The sequence below is a fragment of the Halichoerus grypus genome, chromosome 2 (assembly GCF_964656455.1).
Source record: "Halichoerus grypus chromosome 2, mHalGry1.hap1.1, whole genome shotgun sequence".
NCBI classification, from domain to species: Eukaryota; Metazoa; Chordata; class Mammalia; order Carnivora; family Phocidae; genus Halichoerus; species Halichoerus grypus.
Window position 1 is genome coordinate 72,770,900 of NC_135713.1, and position 18,893 is coordinate 72,789,792.

Sequence of the window (18,893 nt, forward strand, 5' to 3'; positions counted from 1 at the left end):
TAGATGGTGTAAAATAAAACCTTCTTAAAATGCTATCCCACATATATATTCCTGTTTCAAAGGCACAGGACAAGACCCAAAGACTCTCAGTCATGTTTAACATCTGAGCAAATAGGAAAGGCAAGATAGCTTAAATACAAAATGAATGAGTCTACTACTTCTTATATAAAAACAAAAATATCCAGAAAAAAATAATAAATTGACATGACTATGAACTCTAGGACTTCAAGACACTTTATTTAGGCAGACCCTATTTTTGCTCAGTAAATATTACTTCACCAAAAGAAGAAAAAGAATCCATCTTTAACAAAACAGATGATTAATCATTACAAGTAATTTCCCAGATACCTAATTTCTATTCATTAATGGTTCCTATGCACAAGCAAAACTGCTAAAGGCAAGCCCTTCAAACACACATACACACTCATACATGAAAAGAAAAAGAGAAAAAAAAAGAAAAGAAGGAAAGGAAAGAAAAGAAAAGAGAAAAGAAAAGAAAAACAGCAGGAAAAAGAAGGAATGAATAGCAGAACCCAAAATGGGTAAAATTCAAAAGACTGATAAGACCAAGTTTTGGCAAGAATGTGGAGCAAAAAGAATTCTTACACATTGTCAGTGAATGTAAGGTGGTACAACTTTGAAAGATTGCCTATCAATCTATTTGAAAATAGATTTTTAGTGAAATACAGTAAATGCGTTTATTACTTTTGAGGAACTACCAGAAAGATATAAGACTGAAACAGGACTTATAAGTGGGGAAACAATGAAAGCAGTAAGATATCCAAGGGGCAGATTATGAAGGATCTTTTTTGGAATTTATTCTCAGTGTGATGGGAGGCCATTAGTGTTTCTGAAAAAATCTTAAAATATCACCCTGTTTATAGTGAGTAGAGTAGAATAACAGAGTGAGAGTTGAAGTCCCAAGTAAAGTAAGAGGCCATTACAGAAACGAGGTGCTGGTAGCTTTATGAGAGCTGTAGTAGTGGAGGGAGAAGAAGACAGGATACATAATGAATATGGAGCCAAACAGATTTGAAATGTCAAGAAAAGCAAGCACTCAAAGTTAACTTCAAAATGTTTGTGCTCAGCAACTGGGTGAATTTTTACTGACAGGAATGAGTAGAGGTGGAAAATAGTGGACAGGGAATGGAAATCAAGAGTTTGATTTGAGACATGCTAAATTGTAAGGGCCTATTATGCATTAAAGTGAAGATGTTGAGTACACAAATTCAACATAATTATCTATCTATCTATCTATCTATCTATCTATCTATCTATCTATCTATCTATCTAGAGAGGGGGAAGAAGGGGAGGAACTGGTCTAATTGACTGCTTATTATTATATATTATGTAAAATAATATATATAATAGAGTCACTGCTGTTGAATTAAATTTAAAGTATCAGGACCAGGTAAAATTGGCTAGAAATTGAGTATAGCATGCAGATTCCTTTTAGTGAATCACATCTCCTCCATTTGGGGCCAGGCATTTGGGGTGGTATTGAGCCCTAACTGAAATGCCTTGGCTTAAGCAAATCAGAAATTCCACCTGCTTGGCAGTGACTTCAGGTTTGGGTCCAGTCAAATTTTGGCTATGAGAAGAGATGAGCTTCAAGGAAAAAGTTTTTCCTGATCTCCCATGAAAGCTATCAGAAAAGAGGTAGTCTTTAGAGACAAGCTTGAATTAAGATGAAGCTGATCCTGTAGAAGGTAAAGTACAGAAATGGAAAGAAACTAAGTACTTGTGTTGGTCTCTGCTCAACTATCAGTTGAATCCAATGGATCTCTGAACTTCTAATTTAAGAAAACCAATAAGCATCTTAACTCAAGCAGATGTTTCAGTTGTTTTTATTGATTTTAATAAGCATCTGAGACCAAAAATAGAAATAAAGATAAAAAGGAAGCAAGGAAGGGAGGGAGGGAAGTGGAAAAGATGGAAAAAATGCTTCAGTCTGAGTAGTACAAAAGAAAACTGAGTAGTACAAAAGAAAAATAATATATATAATAGAGTCACTGCTGTAGACTCTATTATATATATTCTTCCAGAGAAACGTATTCTTCCAGAGAAATGTATCCTTTCACTCCCTAAAGGGAGCTTTTACAGCCATTTTCTTGCAAAATCTACAAATATTACCAGATGGAGAATAAGACTGAATCTTCAGAGATTTGGTCCTCTCAAGGTGGTTAAGGTACCCACCAAAAAGGACCTTACTCCTCTCCGTTTTACGAATGGAAATCGAACCCCAGTTATGGGTGCTTGGTCAATGTTACATTATCTAACTGCTCTCAGGTACCACACTGTTAGAGAATACTCTTGCTCCTGAAATCTGCTTCCTCAAGGCACTCTGAAAAAACTAATCAAGGAATCCTGATGTTTCCGAGAACCCCATGGACCACTTGAGGGAAGATTTGTCATTGTGTTCTTAAATCTCAATGGAAAATATTAGGATTTTATTGTGTATGTGTGTTTTTAGAGCAGTATACTCAACTGTTCCTTTCAAGAGATCAATAACAATACCATTTAAAGTATTTTTAAAATCCATTTTCAACCAAAACATAACAACTGACATTTCCTAGTGCCTGAACTTTCAAGAAATACTCTGAACAAAATGAAACCACTTTAATTAGCATGGCATTAATTCTGCTTTAAAGGAATGGGGAAGGGGATGGCAGGGTTCCTTTCCCCTTGATTCTCTCTGCTGCTCACCTGGACTTGGCCTGAGTGCTTGGCAGATACAGGGGGAGTAATTGAGGATTATGTTTATCCTTTCTGTTGACATCTGGAAAAAACCCCAGGCAAAAGTCAGCAGCCATTAATTCAAATAAGTATGGTTCCTTTGACAATGCAATTGAACATCTTTCTTTTTTAAAGATGTAAAGCCTCTTTCTAATCCATCATGTTTTTACCACATCTAAGCTTTGCCACATAACTTACATGTTGGGAGGCTGTTCAAGTAACATTGTAAGTACTTCCTGCATTTCTAATAAAGATGTAGTTATAAAAGAATAATATTTTTCAACAGCCCAATTTTGGTAGCTTAACACATACAAGAAATACCTGCCAACTACCTCTACAGACACCTTGCTTCCTAACATTGTACAGTTTAAATATTCATATAAATTATTCGTGAAGTATTCCTAATTAATATTTGTCATTCAGATGAACTGCAAAGCTACAGGTCTTCCCATTCTTAGAAAGCATGTAGTCTGGTTTATATGAGATTAGAATAAAATTCAAATATTTATTTATTTATTGGTTTTTAGCTTGTTAGTTTTGGCAAGCAATGTTCATTTGTATTTGTGACCAGCAATTTATGACTCTGTCTCCTCAAAAGGCAAAAAAGATGCTAGCCACTAAGGCTGTGAGAACCATATTCAAAGTGCTTTTGACAAAGTTCTTGTATCACAGTCTGCTGTGTCAAAGAGCAGAGTGTTCACAGGAAAGAGAGAGAGAGAGAAAAAATAAAATATAGATGAAATAATTACCACAGTGGCTACTTAATTGCATTTGAGTGGTTACACTTTACAAGGACTATTCAAAACACTATTCAAAGTCATAATTCCTTTGTCTTAAAAGCTTCTATTCCAGTCATTTTTAATAAAAATATCATGTTTTTAATCTACTTTTTTTTTTTTTTTTTTTTTGGTCAAACACAAACTGCTTCCATGGTATGGATAGTATTGCAAAACTTGATCATCTGCCTTCATTGCAATGTTTTAATGTAGAGCAAGTGGTGGCATGCACTCAGCACACTGGTGAATTCTCTGATGGCATAATTAAACATGCCTTGACCAAGATTCCTTGAGAAACTCCAGATCAGTAAACCCAGTCCCATGAAAAAAAATGTTTACTATATAGTACCATCACTAAATCCCAAATCACAGCTGAGAAAGCTATCCATGACTCCCTAGGAGCTTCATTCACTGCACTAGTGTAAATATTCACTCATCGTATATTATATATATGATACACACACACACATTCCTAATTCCTGAATTTTAAGTCATCTTTAAATGTTCCTGAAGAGATACACAGGGGAGTAACTAAATCAACCTGTTTCCTCTTCATTGTCATTTTGTCACAGCTGGGTGTCTTTCTGTTTTAAAGTAGATTTTTAAAAAGGCATCAATACCCAGTAATCTATCACACCACATCAAAGTCATTTTTCCATAATCAGAGAGGAAAATGCTTTGGAAGGTAAAAAAAACAGCACCACCTTAGAATCATGGTTTGACACTGATTCTGTTGAGTTTATAAAATTGCCAAAGCTTCTAGTTAGGATCCCTGAAGGGGCCCTCATTAACTGAATGATGAGACAGACACAGTAGTGGACACTGTAAATTAGCCTTTTGCCATGTTCTCATCATTGCTGAAAGTAACTGCATCCTGACATGGAATAAAAGAAAACAAAATGGAACCTGAATTTCAAGTGAAGAAAAATAATAAAACATTATGATAATAAGGGTCCAGTTATGAAGTTCACATGAACAAAACTAAATGCCCTATATTAATTTAAATGCAAATTCATATTAGAAAAAAATGATAGTTAATTTTAGGGTACACATTGGGGTAATGAAAGATATGTCTTCAGAAGAGGTGTTATGAAAAAAATGTACTTGAAAGACATTGATACTGAAGCACTATGGAGAATTTAGCAAATAAGTTTGACTTATTTTGTCTTATTCCTTCAAAAATACTGACATTATATTTTATGGTATATTTAAAATATCATAATACCTATTTTTAAAACAAAATGATACACCTTCGTTTTCTCTATTCCACAAAGGTTATTATTTTTCTACAGGATCTGAACAACATAACTTTAGGTTTTGAGTCAGATTTGACACATTTAGCTGATGTTATATTTAATTCCTAGAGGGAAGTGCCATGTAATGAACAGGACTAGGAACCTGAAACCTTAAACTTTGGTGTTGCCAAGGCCGGGACTGAATAATGTATTTTCTTTTAGAAGTTTCCTCTCTCGGGGCGCCTGGGTGGCTCAGTTGGTTAAGCAACTGCCTTCGGCTCAGGTCATGATCCTGGAGTCCCAGGATCGAGTCCCGCATCAGGCTCCCTGCTTAGCAGGGGGTCTGCTTCTCCCTCTGCCCTCTTCCCTCTCGTGCTCTCTGTCTCTCATTCTTTCTCTCTCAAATAAATAAATAAAATCTTTAAAAAAAAAAAAAAGAAGTTTCCTCTCTCTCAGGTAAAATCAGAATAATTTATTTTGACTTTAATACAATGTTGTTGTTTTTTTTTTTTAATGGGCAAATACTCTTAAGGGATAAGTATATTACACACACAAATGTGGCAAATAATGAATCTATATTTAGAGATACTCTCTACATCACCCACCTTCATCCACAAAAAAAAAAAAAAAAATGAGACTGTTGTTAATATTAACATATGAAAGACAGATGCAGTAATTTTTAACTATTTACCTCTGAAATCAGACTGCTTAAATTCAAATCCCATCTCTGACAATTAATTTTATGGTGACCTTGGACAAATTACTTAACTTTTCCACACTTTCATTTCCTTACGTGAAAATAATCTCTCTCCCTCGTAATTTGTTTTGATGATAACAATTATTATAATGTATGTGAAAGTACTTAGAACAGTGCCCAGCATGTATGAAAAACTAAGTAGAAATTTTAGCTATGATTATCATTGCACTAATGCAAATAGAACAAGGTAGTTAATACCACTAGAATATAAACTTAAGCAATCAGGCAATCAAAATGAAAAACAAAAATTTAAAGAACAAAAGAAGTAAGATTTTATGCTTGTCTTTATTCAAAAAAAAAAACCCCTGCAAACGTCTATTATTTTCATTATGCTTATATCTTCTATAAATGCTCTTAAATCCATCAAATCATATCATTTCATGCTTTTCCTACTGTTCTCCTTCAATCCAGCTCCCTCCCCCAGAAAAATTTAAAATAAAATGAATTGCTAAGAACCTTAGTCATTATTATCTAAATGGTTCCTATATCTGAGAAGGGTTGACAAGGGAAGACCAATGACAAACTATCTCATGCTTAGAACTACAAGAGCTAGAGCAATATCACCTGCTTTATTTTTGAAGAAATATTTTTTACAAACTGTATGAAGTCTTGTACAAAAGATTTCTTATTGGGAGTGCAAAATTGAGCTATATACCAATTGGAGGATAAATATAAATATAGAATCTGATATTCAGATAGGCATATGAGTATCAGAATATGATGTACTCTGAGATAATGTGTCTGAAAAAGTATCAATTTTTAATGTTAAAAATCCAGTCCCAGAAAAAGCATATTTAGATATTTGAAACTTAGCTTCAACAGAATGCCTTTCAGAGTTTTGCTTTTTTTTTTTTTTTTTTTTTTTCCCAGAGAGGGAGACAGAGAGGGTAAAGGCAGAGGGAGAGGGAGAGAGAGAATCCTAGGCAGGCTCCGTGCCCAGCGCAGAACCCAAGGCAGGGCTCCATCTCACAACCCTGAGATCATGACCTGAGCAGAAATCAAAAGTTGGATGCTTAGCCAACTGAGCCACCCAGACACCCCAGGATTTTGCTTTATATTCTAATTGCAGCGCTACACATGTGCTTATTCATTTATTAGGACTTCTCTGGCCACTCTTCTCAGTATGCTTATGAATTTTATGTGATTATTATTATTTGGGACCAGAGCCTACATCTTCAAGGATGGAAAGATAAAACCAACTTTATTTTTTCTTAAACAAGTTTTTAAAAAGCTTTTTTAAAGACATTTTTCAAACATCTTAGCATTTAGTTTAAATTCAGATTTGATTTTTATGTTAACATATGTATTGGAATTAAAATGTTTAGTTATTTGGATAACTTGAAAAGTCAGAAATTTATTGACCCATTTATTAAGTATTTCCTTGGTTATCAAAATTGTCTTTTTTTTTTCATTTTAGAATGTGTTTACCACATCTAAATAGAGAACAGCTGTTTATTTTTCTTAATTTTTTTATTTATATTCATCACTATGTCTATTTTCACTAATCACTTAGTACAAAGAAAATATATACCCACATCTTTCTACTCCCAGCTAATTTGCTCCAAAGGGATGTATCATGTATTGAAAGTCCACCTGGTGTTGTGGAGATGGAATTTCCCTAAAAGACACAATGCCAGATGTACAACAGTATGACCTCTATAGTATAAACTATCAAGGGATACCAAACTCAAATACACTGAAATCATAAGCAGAAGCCTGACTTCATTGGCAAAACATTCTTCTTAATTATAACATCTATCTCCTCCTTTATGATAGAATTCAGTTTCAACATCTTCTTCTAGTCCAGAGTCACAGTAATAAGTACCCCAAAACTTAAATTAATATCCTGCCTTTCATTTGAGTAGCTCAAAAAAACTTTTACATTTATAATTATTTCATGTCTTTATAAATTTTATCCTGAAGAAACTATTTTCCACAAGGACAATGTAGTAAATAGGTTACTCCTCACAAACTTAAATGTATATTGTTTCCTTTATCGTCTTTGTCATACTTTTTAATCTATTTACCTTAAACTACTCAGATATAAAATATTTCTGATACAAAAAGTAATCATGGAAATAAAAGCATATTTCCACATAAAAAGTTGGACAAGAATGTTCATAGCAGCACTATTCATAATAGCAAAAAAGTAAAAACTACCCAAACGTCTAATAACTGATGAATGAATGAACAAAATGTGGCATATCGGTACAAAAAGGAATAAAGTATTGATACATGCTATGAAATGGGTGAACATTGAAAATATTTTGCAAGATGAAAGAAACCAGTAATAGAAGACCATTTACTGTAGGAGTCTCTTTATATGAAATGTCCAAAATAAGCAAATCGGTAGAAGTACATAATAGTGTTTGCCTAGGGAAGGCCTTGAAAGGAAGGTTACTAAATGGGGAATCATTGTTAATAGGCATGAGGTTTCTTTTTGGAAGATGTTCCAAAATTGAATTTGGGGATGGTTGTCTAAGTCTGTGAATATACTAAAAGACATCAAATTATATAATTTAAATTGGTAAATTGTATTATATATGTATTATATGTCAACAAAAACTTTTTTAAAAAGTAATAGCAAACTTCAGCAGTACTTCTGCTATATTTTCATCCTGTCTTCCCTCCTATTGGAGGCCATTCTTTCAGTATGAAGCTTTCTAACCAAGTATCTGCAGTTAATGATCCTCTTACTCTTTCCCCCTTAAAGATGACTCAAAGGGATGAAGGCACTTGCTCAGGATTATAGTTAAGTAGCAATAACCAGAATACAAATATCCCCTCCCCTCATCAGCCTTTAGCCAATATGAGGAAAGTTTCTTGTTTGCTTCTTTTGAAATGGATTTGCACCTAATGTAAGTATCTCTGACAATCCTTTTGTTACATTATGACCAGCTTCTTTCTAAAATACGTATTACTTATATTTTAAATACTTTGTCTCAATATATAAATTAACTATCTTCTTCCTTGGCCCTTTTCTTTAGAATAAAATAGTCTCATTCTCTATGTGGGAGTTAGGTTTTACACATTCAAAATCCAACCATTTAAAATATTTAGATAACTTTAAAATTTTAATATCTTTATAAAAATTGAAGGATAGGTAGAAATTATTTAATGAATATATATAACGATTTTTTATTTCTTTCTTTGCTTGCTTTGGAGTAGTCAGTCCTTCAGATCATTGGTGCTTAAATACAGGTTTCCAGGTATCAATTTGAAAGTAGTAATTCATGTCATTTTGAGTAAAGCTATGGTTAGTATTTGTAGTTACATTTGGTATTTAGATAAATGAAAACAATTCCTCCAAGGTCATCCTCTTGACTTCATAATCAAAGTTCCAAAACATAATACCTATATGGGAATTCATAGATCTCTCATAGGTGATATCCTGATGAATTGTCCATTGAAAGCTGGGATTAGTTCTCCACCCCTAAGAAACTTTCTCTTTCCTCTTTAATTCTGGGAACAGCGCTCTCTCTGTCTATTCCATCCTTTTGTTTTAATCACCTTCTCTTATTTCCCTCTTACCCATTTCCTGAACAATCTCCCTTGGTAGACTCTCTTCCCATGTGAACAATTCATGTTAGCTTTTACTTAGAGGGTGTCACAATTTTCTCTCTGAAATATTGAGGACTAACTGTATCCCACATTTAGAAGTAAAATAACTGAGGCATAAAGATCATTAACAAAGTTATCATGATTAGTTCATGTTAAGTCTAAACATAGAGCCCAGTTGTTCTTACTTGAGATCTACTGTAAACCTCCAAGTTACATTGATTAATACACACTTAAGAAACCAGGCTCAGGGCGCCTGGGTGGCTCAGTCGTTAAGCGTCTGCCTTCGGCTCAGGTCATGATCCCGGGGTCCTGGGATCGAGCCCCACATCGGGCTCCCTGCTCCGCGGGAAGCCTACTTCTCCCTCTCCCACTCCCCCCTGCTTGTGTTCCCTCTCTTGCTGTGTGTCTCTCTCTGTCAAATAAATAAATAAAATCTTTAAAAAAAAAAAAAAGAAAAAAGAAACCAGGCTCAGATATCACTAAATCAGACAGAAACACTGAAAAGCAACTGAATAGACTCTGTAGTCTTTAAAATCTATTACAGTATCGTGTGCCATGTACAATATTTTTTCTGTTAAGTTTACTTGTAGTTAGGGTGCACACACTTTAAATATTTATTGAAAGATGTCCACTAACCCAGGTATATTTTGCAAAATCATCTCAGATAGAAGATATGGCTTCTTCCTTTGACACCATAGTATGTTATCTTTAATGGCACCTAGCATTTTTCTGCTGCATATCCTCATATTCAAATCGACATCTGAATCTTCTTTTTCCAACAAATGATAATAGGCAATTCATTTTCACCCAATAAAGCTCAGTATTTGTTGCAGGAGGATATGTTCCTATCTTCTTTATAGTCCATGGAGTTGTTGCAGAGCTGTGAAGTGGTTTGAAAGTTGTCATTAGTTTCTGAGCTATGAGCACCTGAATTATTTTCCTTCTTAACTAAACTAGATAAGAATAATTGTTATTGTCAGAATTAGGGGAAAAACACTCTCCTTGCAGTCTTTAGATGAAACCTAATTACTATGGAGGGTATATTTAAAAAATTCATAAATTACTACATGCTACCATTTTTCAATTCTTTCCATATCAAACTTGTCCTTTAGAGACCACACTGAACAAAATGGATCCATGCATTTCTCTTAAGTGATAGACAGCAAGCATCACAAGTGAAAAGTGAACAATCTGACCAATAGGAACTCCACTAATTTAAGCGAAATCCAGATCCCTGAAGAACTCAGAAATCCATGAGAAAAAAATAACTTTCTCAACATAATACTAGCCTTTCCTTAAAGACATATTTTTGCTTTAAGAACTTCATGGACCTTTCATACCAAACAGTTCCACTGAAGATGTGCGAAAGATGAGACTGTGTAAGGGCCTGACTACCAGCATAGAAAGAGCAAATACATATTTAAAAGAAATAATTTAACAAAGCTCATTTTAAATAATTTTTCACCAAAGTATATTTAAAGAATATAAAGTGAAGAATTTAAGTGATGAATTATTAGCTATTCTAATTCTTGCAAACAAAGTTGGTTAAAGTAGATGAAGGATGTATTACATTGATTGATGGACTGAACTCTGGTATCCAACTTACATTTTAATTCAAGTCCTACTACCTTGAACTGTGAGACAGTGGATAAGTTGGGGCAACCTCTCTCTGTTATGGTTTTCTCATCTGAAAAATAGAGCAAATAATTGTACCTACTTAATATGGTTATGTGACTTAAAAAGATACTGCTTATAAAGGGTTTAGTAGGATATTGGTACAGCGTTAAAAGTTCTAGATATATTTATAATGGAAATATCATACAGGAGCATAGATAATTGGAGTTTTGAAGTTTTCCTTGTTTCAATTTCCTTTTGAAGTTTTGAAACAACAATATATTATTTACAATAGTAATCTCAAGAACTGTTACTAGTTTAGAAAATAATCTCATTACAAGCAACACATTTAAGTTTTAAGTTTTAGGAAACATAATTCACTCAAATAAGAACAAAAGCTTTAATATTATCACAGGAAAGGGGGCTACTTCCATAACCTTGGGCAAAGAACAATTTCCTATATCAAAGGACATTATCTTCATTGATTTTACTCTATTAAATAAGTTAGTGGAGGGAGGTAGAAGTAAGGAGTACTTACAGAAAGGAAAAGGACACTGTTCCAGCTAGCAGATTAGCAGATGAAACCCTTGTATTGGTCTGGTCACCACAGTGAAGCTATATTGTCCTTCCATCTGAACTAACTTTGAATATATGCACAGAACATGTATTTTAGCCAAGAGAAGCTTCACATGGTTATCAGCAACTGGAAGACAGGCCATTCCTCAGGAGCTAGCAGGAACCCAGTTGTCAAAATCAAGTTGAAAAATAAAACTCCAGTCTTTTGGGGTTGAAGGTAGAAGGGAAAATGGAGACTGCTAAGAGTCCAACCCCTCAGAGACACTGCATGAGGTCCAAAGCAGAAGTGCAGGCATGGAGGAAACACAGAATTTTGGTAAAAACTGGTATAATATCCTACAAGGTCATTTGACAATAAGTCTCAAAAATTGGACCTTCTTAAATTCCTCCTGCCTAAAATAAGGAATAGTCTGAAGATAGTAACCAAACTACTCCTAAAGGTGGGAAGCCAAATGGCTCCAATTTGAGAAGACAGACTTCAATATCTGAGGACTCTCATCCTAGAAGACAAAGTCTTTGCAGAATACTGAGCAATGGAAAGAATACTAGCAGCATCTAGTGGCCTTCCTATGTAAGTGCCCCTAGACCTAGGTCCTAAGGTAGAAAATGAGATCGTAAATAAACATGGTGAACTATTGATGGACTTCAATGGGTTTCTCATTTCTGGGAGAATAACAGGGGAAATAAGGGCAAGTGACTAGACTACCATGTTCAAAGTATCATGGTGTGAACATAAAGAAACATAAGATATCCAAATAGTTTAATATAGCTGTATTCTTCCAGCACAGTTATCCAGTTAAACCAAAATCAGTAACATACTGCTGAATATATAGACCTTTTCATATTTTTGTCAATCAATAAAACAGAGCTTTAAGTAATGAAGAATTAATTTCAAGAGAACATATATTTCCTGCTCTCAAGGTAGATATAGTTACAGAGCCTGCTTAGATTCTACTTCTAGATCTATACCTGGAATTTTTAACCACTTTCTTGCAGGGAAGTTCTATATTGCAACATTAAATAGAAGGAGAACTTTTTTTTTTACTATTTGCTATTTATTGACCTGTCTAAATCATTTATCCTATGTCTATGGTGATCAAAATATGGTTTATTCTAAATATATCTGAAGAGCTATTGAAATAAATCATTTGGAAGAATTATCTATTGAGGAGACAACTTTATTGACAACTTTGCCAAATATCTGTGCATTATAGGACATCACTGTATTTTTTTCAAAGGAATGCACATTTAACAAAATTGTCAAAATGACCTTAAAGAGACGGAAGCAGCTTCTTGAAAAAGGAGTGTCTGATAACTGAAAAAAAATCAATTTACTAAGCTTCCTTTTAAAGGTAGAGAAGAAATGGACATTACCTGAATTCTCATTCACATCACTGCTTTTAAAATATTAAGGAGTTAGTTAAATCTTGCCTCTAACTGCAATATTAGAATTTAGCTTTGATAACTAAGAATCATCCCTTTTTTGAAAGCAGCATAGTTGCAAGTTTCTCTTTAAAGCCTTTTAGAAGGCAGTTCTTTTTATTCACAGCTCACTTCTCTTCTTTTCTTAATTAGTAGCTTGCATGCGGTTTTCTTTTTTTTTAAAATTGAGCAGGCTGTGTAGCTAAATGGTGTTTTTGACATTCCTGCACTGGGGACAGATTCAAAACTAAGGCAGAAGACAATAGAGATTGACTACATACTTCATGGACACAAATCGAGGGAAATGCTGGTAATTACAGGAATTCGGCAACACTTTGTCTCTTGGCATCTGTACTTGGAAAAACAATGAAATAATCATGGACAAATATGATGTGAAATGTGTTTATGGAGCGGCATGTTTTATTAACACTGAGCACTGCAGAGAGATAAGCACCACTAGCTAATTTTAAAATTTCTATGAATTGTGGCAATTAAGCCTAATAATTATTTAAAGACTACAATAAAGATGAGTCCATTTTGTACTGCATTTTAAAGAAAAAAATAAGTACAGTGCTAAAGTTCAGTTTTATGCTATAGCACCCGTACAATCTCATACTTTTCCTACCTTACATGATTTGAAACTGGAAACATCTCCTGACAGGTGGGTCTCAAACTTAAGGATCTCCTCAGTTCGCATTTTGCTTCTTTGCTAATTTGGGGGATTGTTGTTGTTTTTGTTGTTGTTATTGTTGTTGTTAAAACTATTTGTTGGGGGTCTTTTGTGCTTTAGATGTTAATTTTATGGAGTGTTGCTGAACACCATGGTGGCCATCAAGAAACTGCGGGTCTAATTGAACAAACCACTGAATATATTAACTGTTTCTTCCAGAATAGTCTTTTTTCCCACTACAGATTCTTTTTAAATAACAACAAAAAAGCCGCTGATTGTTTTTAGTCTTTTGATGGAAAACTAGGCAGGCTTGTTAGAGCCTTGGGCAGAATGCAACTTCTCCCACTGCATCAGCCCAATGATAACAGATTCAGACTGGATATCAAACCACTGCAATTTGCATTGAGGCTTAAAAGCATAAACAGACAAGACATTGAATTGAAATCTCTATTGATCATTAATAGAGATTTATGTTAAGGAAAAATTTATTATATTTTAGCTTGATTTCCTATGGGGGAGACAAGACATTTCTATTAATTAGTATATCCTCTATTTTCTCTGCTCCAGATTCTTGTGCTATATTTTGCAATTCATTGTCATTTCCTGAGTAATTTTATTTTTTTTCCCTGAGTAATTTTAAAAGATAAACTTGCATATTTTACTTTGTAGCATGAGAATAAAACACAATGAATAGCTATTCTCTGAGTATAAACCAGGGAACGCCAAGCTTCATTCATCTCTGTTCTTTCCTAACATACCAAGTTTATTATGGCATTTATCCTGAAAAAAAAAAAAATATTCATTGTATTTGGTATAGAAAAGAGATGTTGCCAATATTTATTTCTGAGCAAGAGTTCTGTCAGCAGGAATGGAGTATGATTGCCTCCCCCGCCCATAACAAAAAACTCGGATGGGTTGATTTGCAACATTCTGTCTATTGCTTGTGTTCCTCCTGCATTCTCAGCAAGATTATTCCAGAACATTGGTACATATTCCATAGTTGCAAAGAGGCAATTTCTCATTAGAACTGTAACTTGATCGAGAACCATATTACAAAGGAATATGAAAGAGTAGACTGTGCCAGTAGCATATTTTCAATGCCTCTCTTTTTTATTTGCATCCACATAGTTGAAGAGGAACAGAGCTGGCCGTGAGCAAAAAGAAGTTGGAAATCTAAACCAGCTTCTTTCTGTGGTCTCTAATCCTTCTGAGTCATGAATTCTCCCCAGCCTCTGAGACCTTCCCCCACCCCCACAGACACATATACCTCAAACTCCCTCTCCCCTTTGTTTCAGGTCAAAGACTTATAGCAATTTTTGACTCCCAGAACAAATGATTTTAAGTCAAAGAATTGACTTTTCCTGAGATATCTGCATTTTCCAAATTTTTATTTGTGAGACAGAAAAACTATCCCCAATTAGAGAGGGAGAAAGGTAAAATGTATTGCTCAAGGGCAAAAGGTAAGGCTGAAAGTGGAACAAAATAGATTTTTTGGAAGAAAGGCAAATCTTTTTGTTTTGCCAAAAATTGTACCAGCTATCTCTCAGAATCAGTTGTGAAGGCAAGCTTGATTCAGTGCTATCAGAGGAATGGAAGGAAAGTGTGTACAGAAATAATCAACCTGGGAAGGGCTACATACTTATTCTTGGGTTCCACAAATGTGATGCAGCTGTCTCCATTAAAAAAGAAAAGAAAAGGAAGTAAGGAATGGAGGGAGAGAGGCAGGAAGGGGAAAAGGCATTCCTGGCTGGGGACAATGGGCATGAGGAAGCCATATGCAAGCATCATCTGTTACTTCCAATCCCAGTGGACCAGGATTCCCACATCTTACTCAGAACTTAGGTTCTAAAGTCTCTTTATATAGAGAGAGTGAAAATCATGTAGAATCAACCATTAACAACTCTGCTTGATGATGATCTTTTCAGTAAGTTCAACAGTGACGCAGGGCTGTTTTTTCCCTCCAGTCTTGGAAGCAGATTACTGTCTCTTAGTTGAGTACTAGATGAAGTGTGGGAGGTATGTTGTATGAAAAATATTTGCTTTGCTCCTTCTCAGGGTTGTGATATGGCCTGTACTGTGAGAGGCACACAGCAACTGAATCTGAGAGGAGTGGAATCTCATCTCAGATCATGCTGCGCAACAACATTACTGGATAGAGTGGCCAGCACAGTTGTTCACATTGATAGCCATGAAATCTGGAAGCTTCCCGGCTGAGAACTGGATGATCAGCCCAATCTGGCATGACTTAACTGTTGCCCCACCAGGAGCACCCATAGGTTCTTGACCCAGACACTCTGCTTCTCTAAGTCAGCTCTAAATCTCAGTCTTCTAAACGGGTACTTCTGGGAAAGGAACCACTGGTTATACTCTTAAAGAATCTCTGAGATGAGACACAAGGGATAAATGAGCCTGGCAGGAAGAGAGGAGCATGAAGAAGGCTTGGACATTAGGTTTTAGCTAAAGCATTAAAGACAAATGCGTGGGGATCTGGGGTATGGTGACAGTCAAATGTAGGACTTTTTCTTTTAAAATGTGCTCACTCCTCTGTGCGTGAATATATGTGATTAAATAGCAGGTGGCATTAGGAGGAACTGTGAACATTACCATAGTTTTGAGACACTGTGAAATTATAAACAACAAAAAAAACTACAAATTTGATTTCATTTTGAAAGAGAAATATTAGTTACAGAAATTCACACAAATTTCATAGTGTGGTGCCTTTTTGCTGTGCAGAAAAAAAAGTATTATACTTATTACAAATAATGGTACACGACTATTGTTTTGTTTAACTTCATGCATTCTTGCCTACCTTGTATGTGCTATTCTGCATGCTCTGTTCACTATTGTTTTTAGTCCAAATAATTTGAAATGTAATTTGTTTTGTTTGCCATAACAAAATATTATTTGAGAAGAATGTAGATTTATATTTCAGCATTTCTGATAGTATTATATGTCTTATCAAATTAACTACAATTTGATAGTATTATATGAATGCCTTATCAAATTAACTACAAGAAGCCTCTTGAAAATAAACAGTAAGTACTTATGGCAAACTGAATTTTCTTTTTATAAGAAAATATAATACTTATGCACATATGTATTATAGTTCAGACATTGCGAGTTTATAACATTTTTTGTAAAAAATTAGTGTAGATGTTATTTGGAGTATTACTAACAGAGCCCCCAAATGTCATTAGGTTATGATGATGGAAGTTTCTCATCGTCCTCGTAGTTTGATGCAGATATTCCTGTTTAGAAAGTTGTTTTCCTCCATGTAGCAATCCAGGGACCCAAGACATATCTATCTTGTAGGTCTTCTATCCCCTAAGAATTCATGGTTCTCTGCACGCAGCTGGTAGAACATGAAATAATATGAGAAGGGCAAATCTGTTTTCTAAAAGGCTTGCCTTAGAAGTGACACACATTACTTCCACCACAATTCCATTGCATTTTGTTTGACTACTAACACCTAAGGATTGCTGCTATTATCCTTTCTCCCAGGTCTCTTAGTTCATAAAAGTTATTCTTCTGTCCCATTTCCAATCAGGACATCAAGAACACAGGCAATGTAGGTCACTTATCAATTCTAGGAATTAAATCACTGGTGATCCAACATCAGTACAATTGTAAAAAAAAAAAAAAGTGAGTTAGGAGCTGCTTAGTCCTACATTTTTATTCCATTGGCATCTCTGCCCTTGTTGGGTGAACTTAGAAAAATAATTATACTCTTCAGGCCTGTGTGTTTGTAGTTATAAAATAAGGGAGTTGCACTAAGGAAAACCTCGTAAAACCATAATCTGAAATTAAATTACCACATAATTAATTGATATAATTAATAACCTATACAGCCTTGCTGCAGGTAAATGCATGGTTTTATTATTCTTGAAATATTAAAAAACCAAAGACTTCATCAGTAGTAGTACTAATACCATTACACCTATGATTACTACAATTTGAATTAAGCTGACCCTTTTCTGAGTGCTTACTACATTCCATAACATTCTGCTAAGTGAAATATATTTATATATCAAACTCCAGAAGTTGCACAAATAAGAGACAAACCCTGTGCCAACTCTCCTCAGAACTCCTCATGGCTGTATTATACTAGATTCGCTGACCGTTGTCAGGGAACCACTGGATGAGACGAACTAGTATTAAGTAGTTCTATCACATCTATATATCTGTGAACTCAGACCAAAGAGTGAAAAGTCTCTCTGACCCATTATTCCACCAAGGGCCCTTCTTCAATTTGAAAACTCTGTGTCTCCATTTCCTTATTTGAAAAATGAAGTTTATGTAGCTTACCCATAGCTCCCTCAAATGCCTTAAGTATCCATTAAGTCACGGCCCTGAAGCAATAAAAAACCCAACTTCTGAGAATTAACTATATGAACAGAAGGTAATGAAGCCAACTCAATTATCCATGGTAAAAGATGACAAGGAAAAGTAAGATGAAATTAAATACACAGGTGTCCCCAAACTGTATTTTTGCCATTCACCTATGCTCTTAACCAGCACTAATAAGCTGCAAAAGAGATAGATTTGGATATTATCCCTGCCTCTCTCCACCCCCTACTCTTGTCTTGTTCAAGTCCTAACAGGCAGTCAACCACCCTTTAAAAGGCAGGGAAAGCAAAGGCTGGACTGTGCAATCAATAGACTGGATAATTAGCCCCTGAGTAACTGAGAGTTAACGGTCTTATATTAACTTCACCCCATTACTCCCAGAATATGAACAAGCCAGAGCAAGTTGGACACGAATATGAGAGAGCAGAAGAAAAAAGAAGGGTGGTAAAGGAAATGAGTTCTTTACCTTGAGGTTATCATAGGATGTGAACTGCAATGACACAAGACCAGATAACGATGACAGCCTAGAAGGAGTGGCTCCAAACATGACAAGATGATCCACAAGAGCTGTAAGCGAGTTGTTTCCCCTTAGCACCAAATTATTTTTTCACTTTTCTTCCTACAACAAAAGATTCACTCTAGGCTTTGGCTGTGTTCCCAAAAGATTGGATAATTAAGCAGGTAAGATTTCCAAGGAGAAATAAATATTTTTCAGTTACTAGACACTGTCATTGGGCTTTGATTCAAATGTGCATAATTTTTGAACAGGAAACATAATGAAAGGAATGTTTCACAAATTAATATAAAGCCCAAAGGCATCCCTGGCACTCTCTTACATGAAATCATTGTCTTTCATGAGCCAGGAATGTCGACCAAGTATCTGTCTTGGAAAATGCTTTCTCCTTATAATATTAGCACTGGTTTTACAGAAGGAAAGCTCGACTTGAAGAAAACTGCTTATAAAATATGACCCAAGCCTGTTTTTTTCTAAACTTAATGGCATTTTAAAGTAGAATGACTTCGGTTTCAGCGTTATCGGTGAAAACAGCACCTCTTCTTCAGAGGTTGAGAAGCTGAAGAGAAGGGTTAAATGACCTGCGTGATTTTACAGAATGATTAATTCAGATTAGAGGTTTTGGATAGAGTGCTGGGCTCCAGGCCCAGAACCCCAAACTACTATTTTCTAAAAATAATGTGAA

At 35.0% G+C, this 18,893-nt stretch overlaps 1 long non-coding RNA gene across 3 annotated transcripts in view; it reads right to left on the reverse strand.

Moving 5' to 3' along the window:
* LOC118540106 (uncharacterized) overlaps nucleotides 1-18,893 on the reverse strand; it is a 1,202,880-nt gene that overhangs the window by 964,266 nt on the left and 219,721 nt on the right. The window contains exons 5-6 of one of the 3 annotated variants that reach the window (XR_013445324.1): nucleotides 10,672-10,752; nucleotides 9,702-9,945 (exon numbers count right to left, since the gene is read on the reverse strand). The exons of the other annotated variants lie outside the window; for them this stretch is intronic. This is a non-coding gene — a long non-coding RNA (uncharacterized LOC118540106). The remainder of the gene's footprint in view (nucleotides 1-9,701; nucleotides 9,946-10,671; nucleotides 10,753-18,893) is intronic. 3 annotated transcript variants of the gene reach the window in all.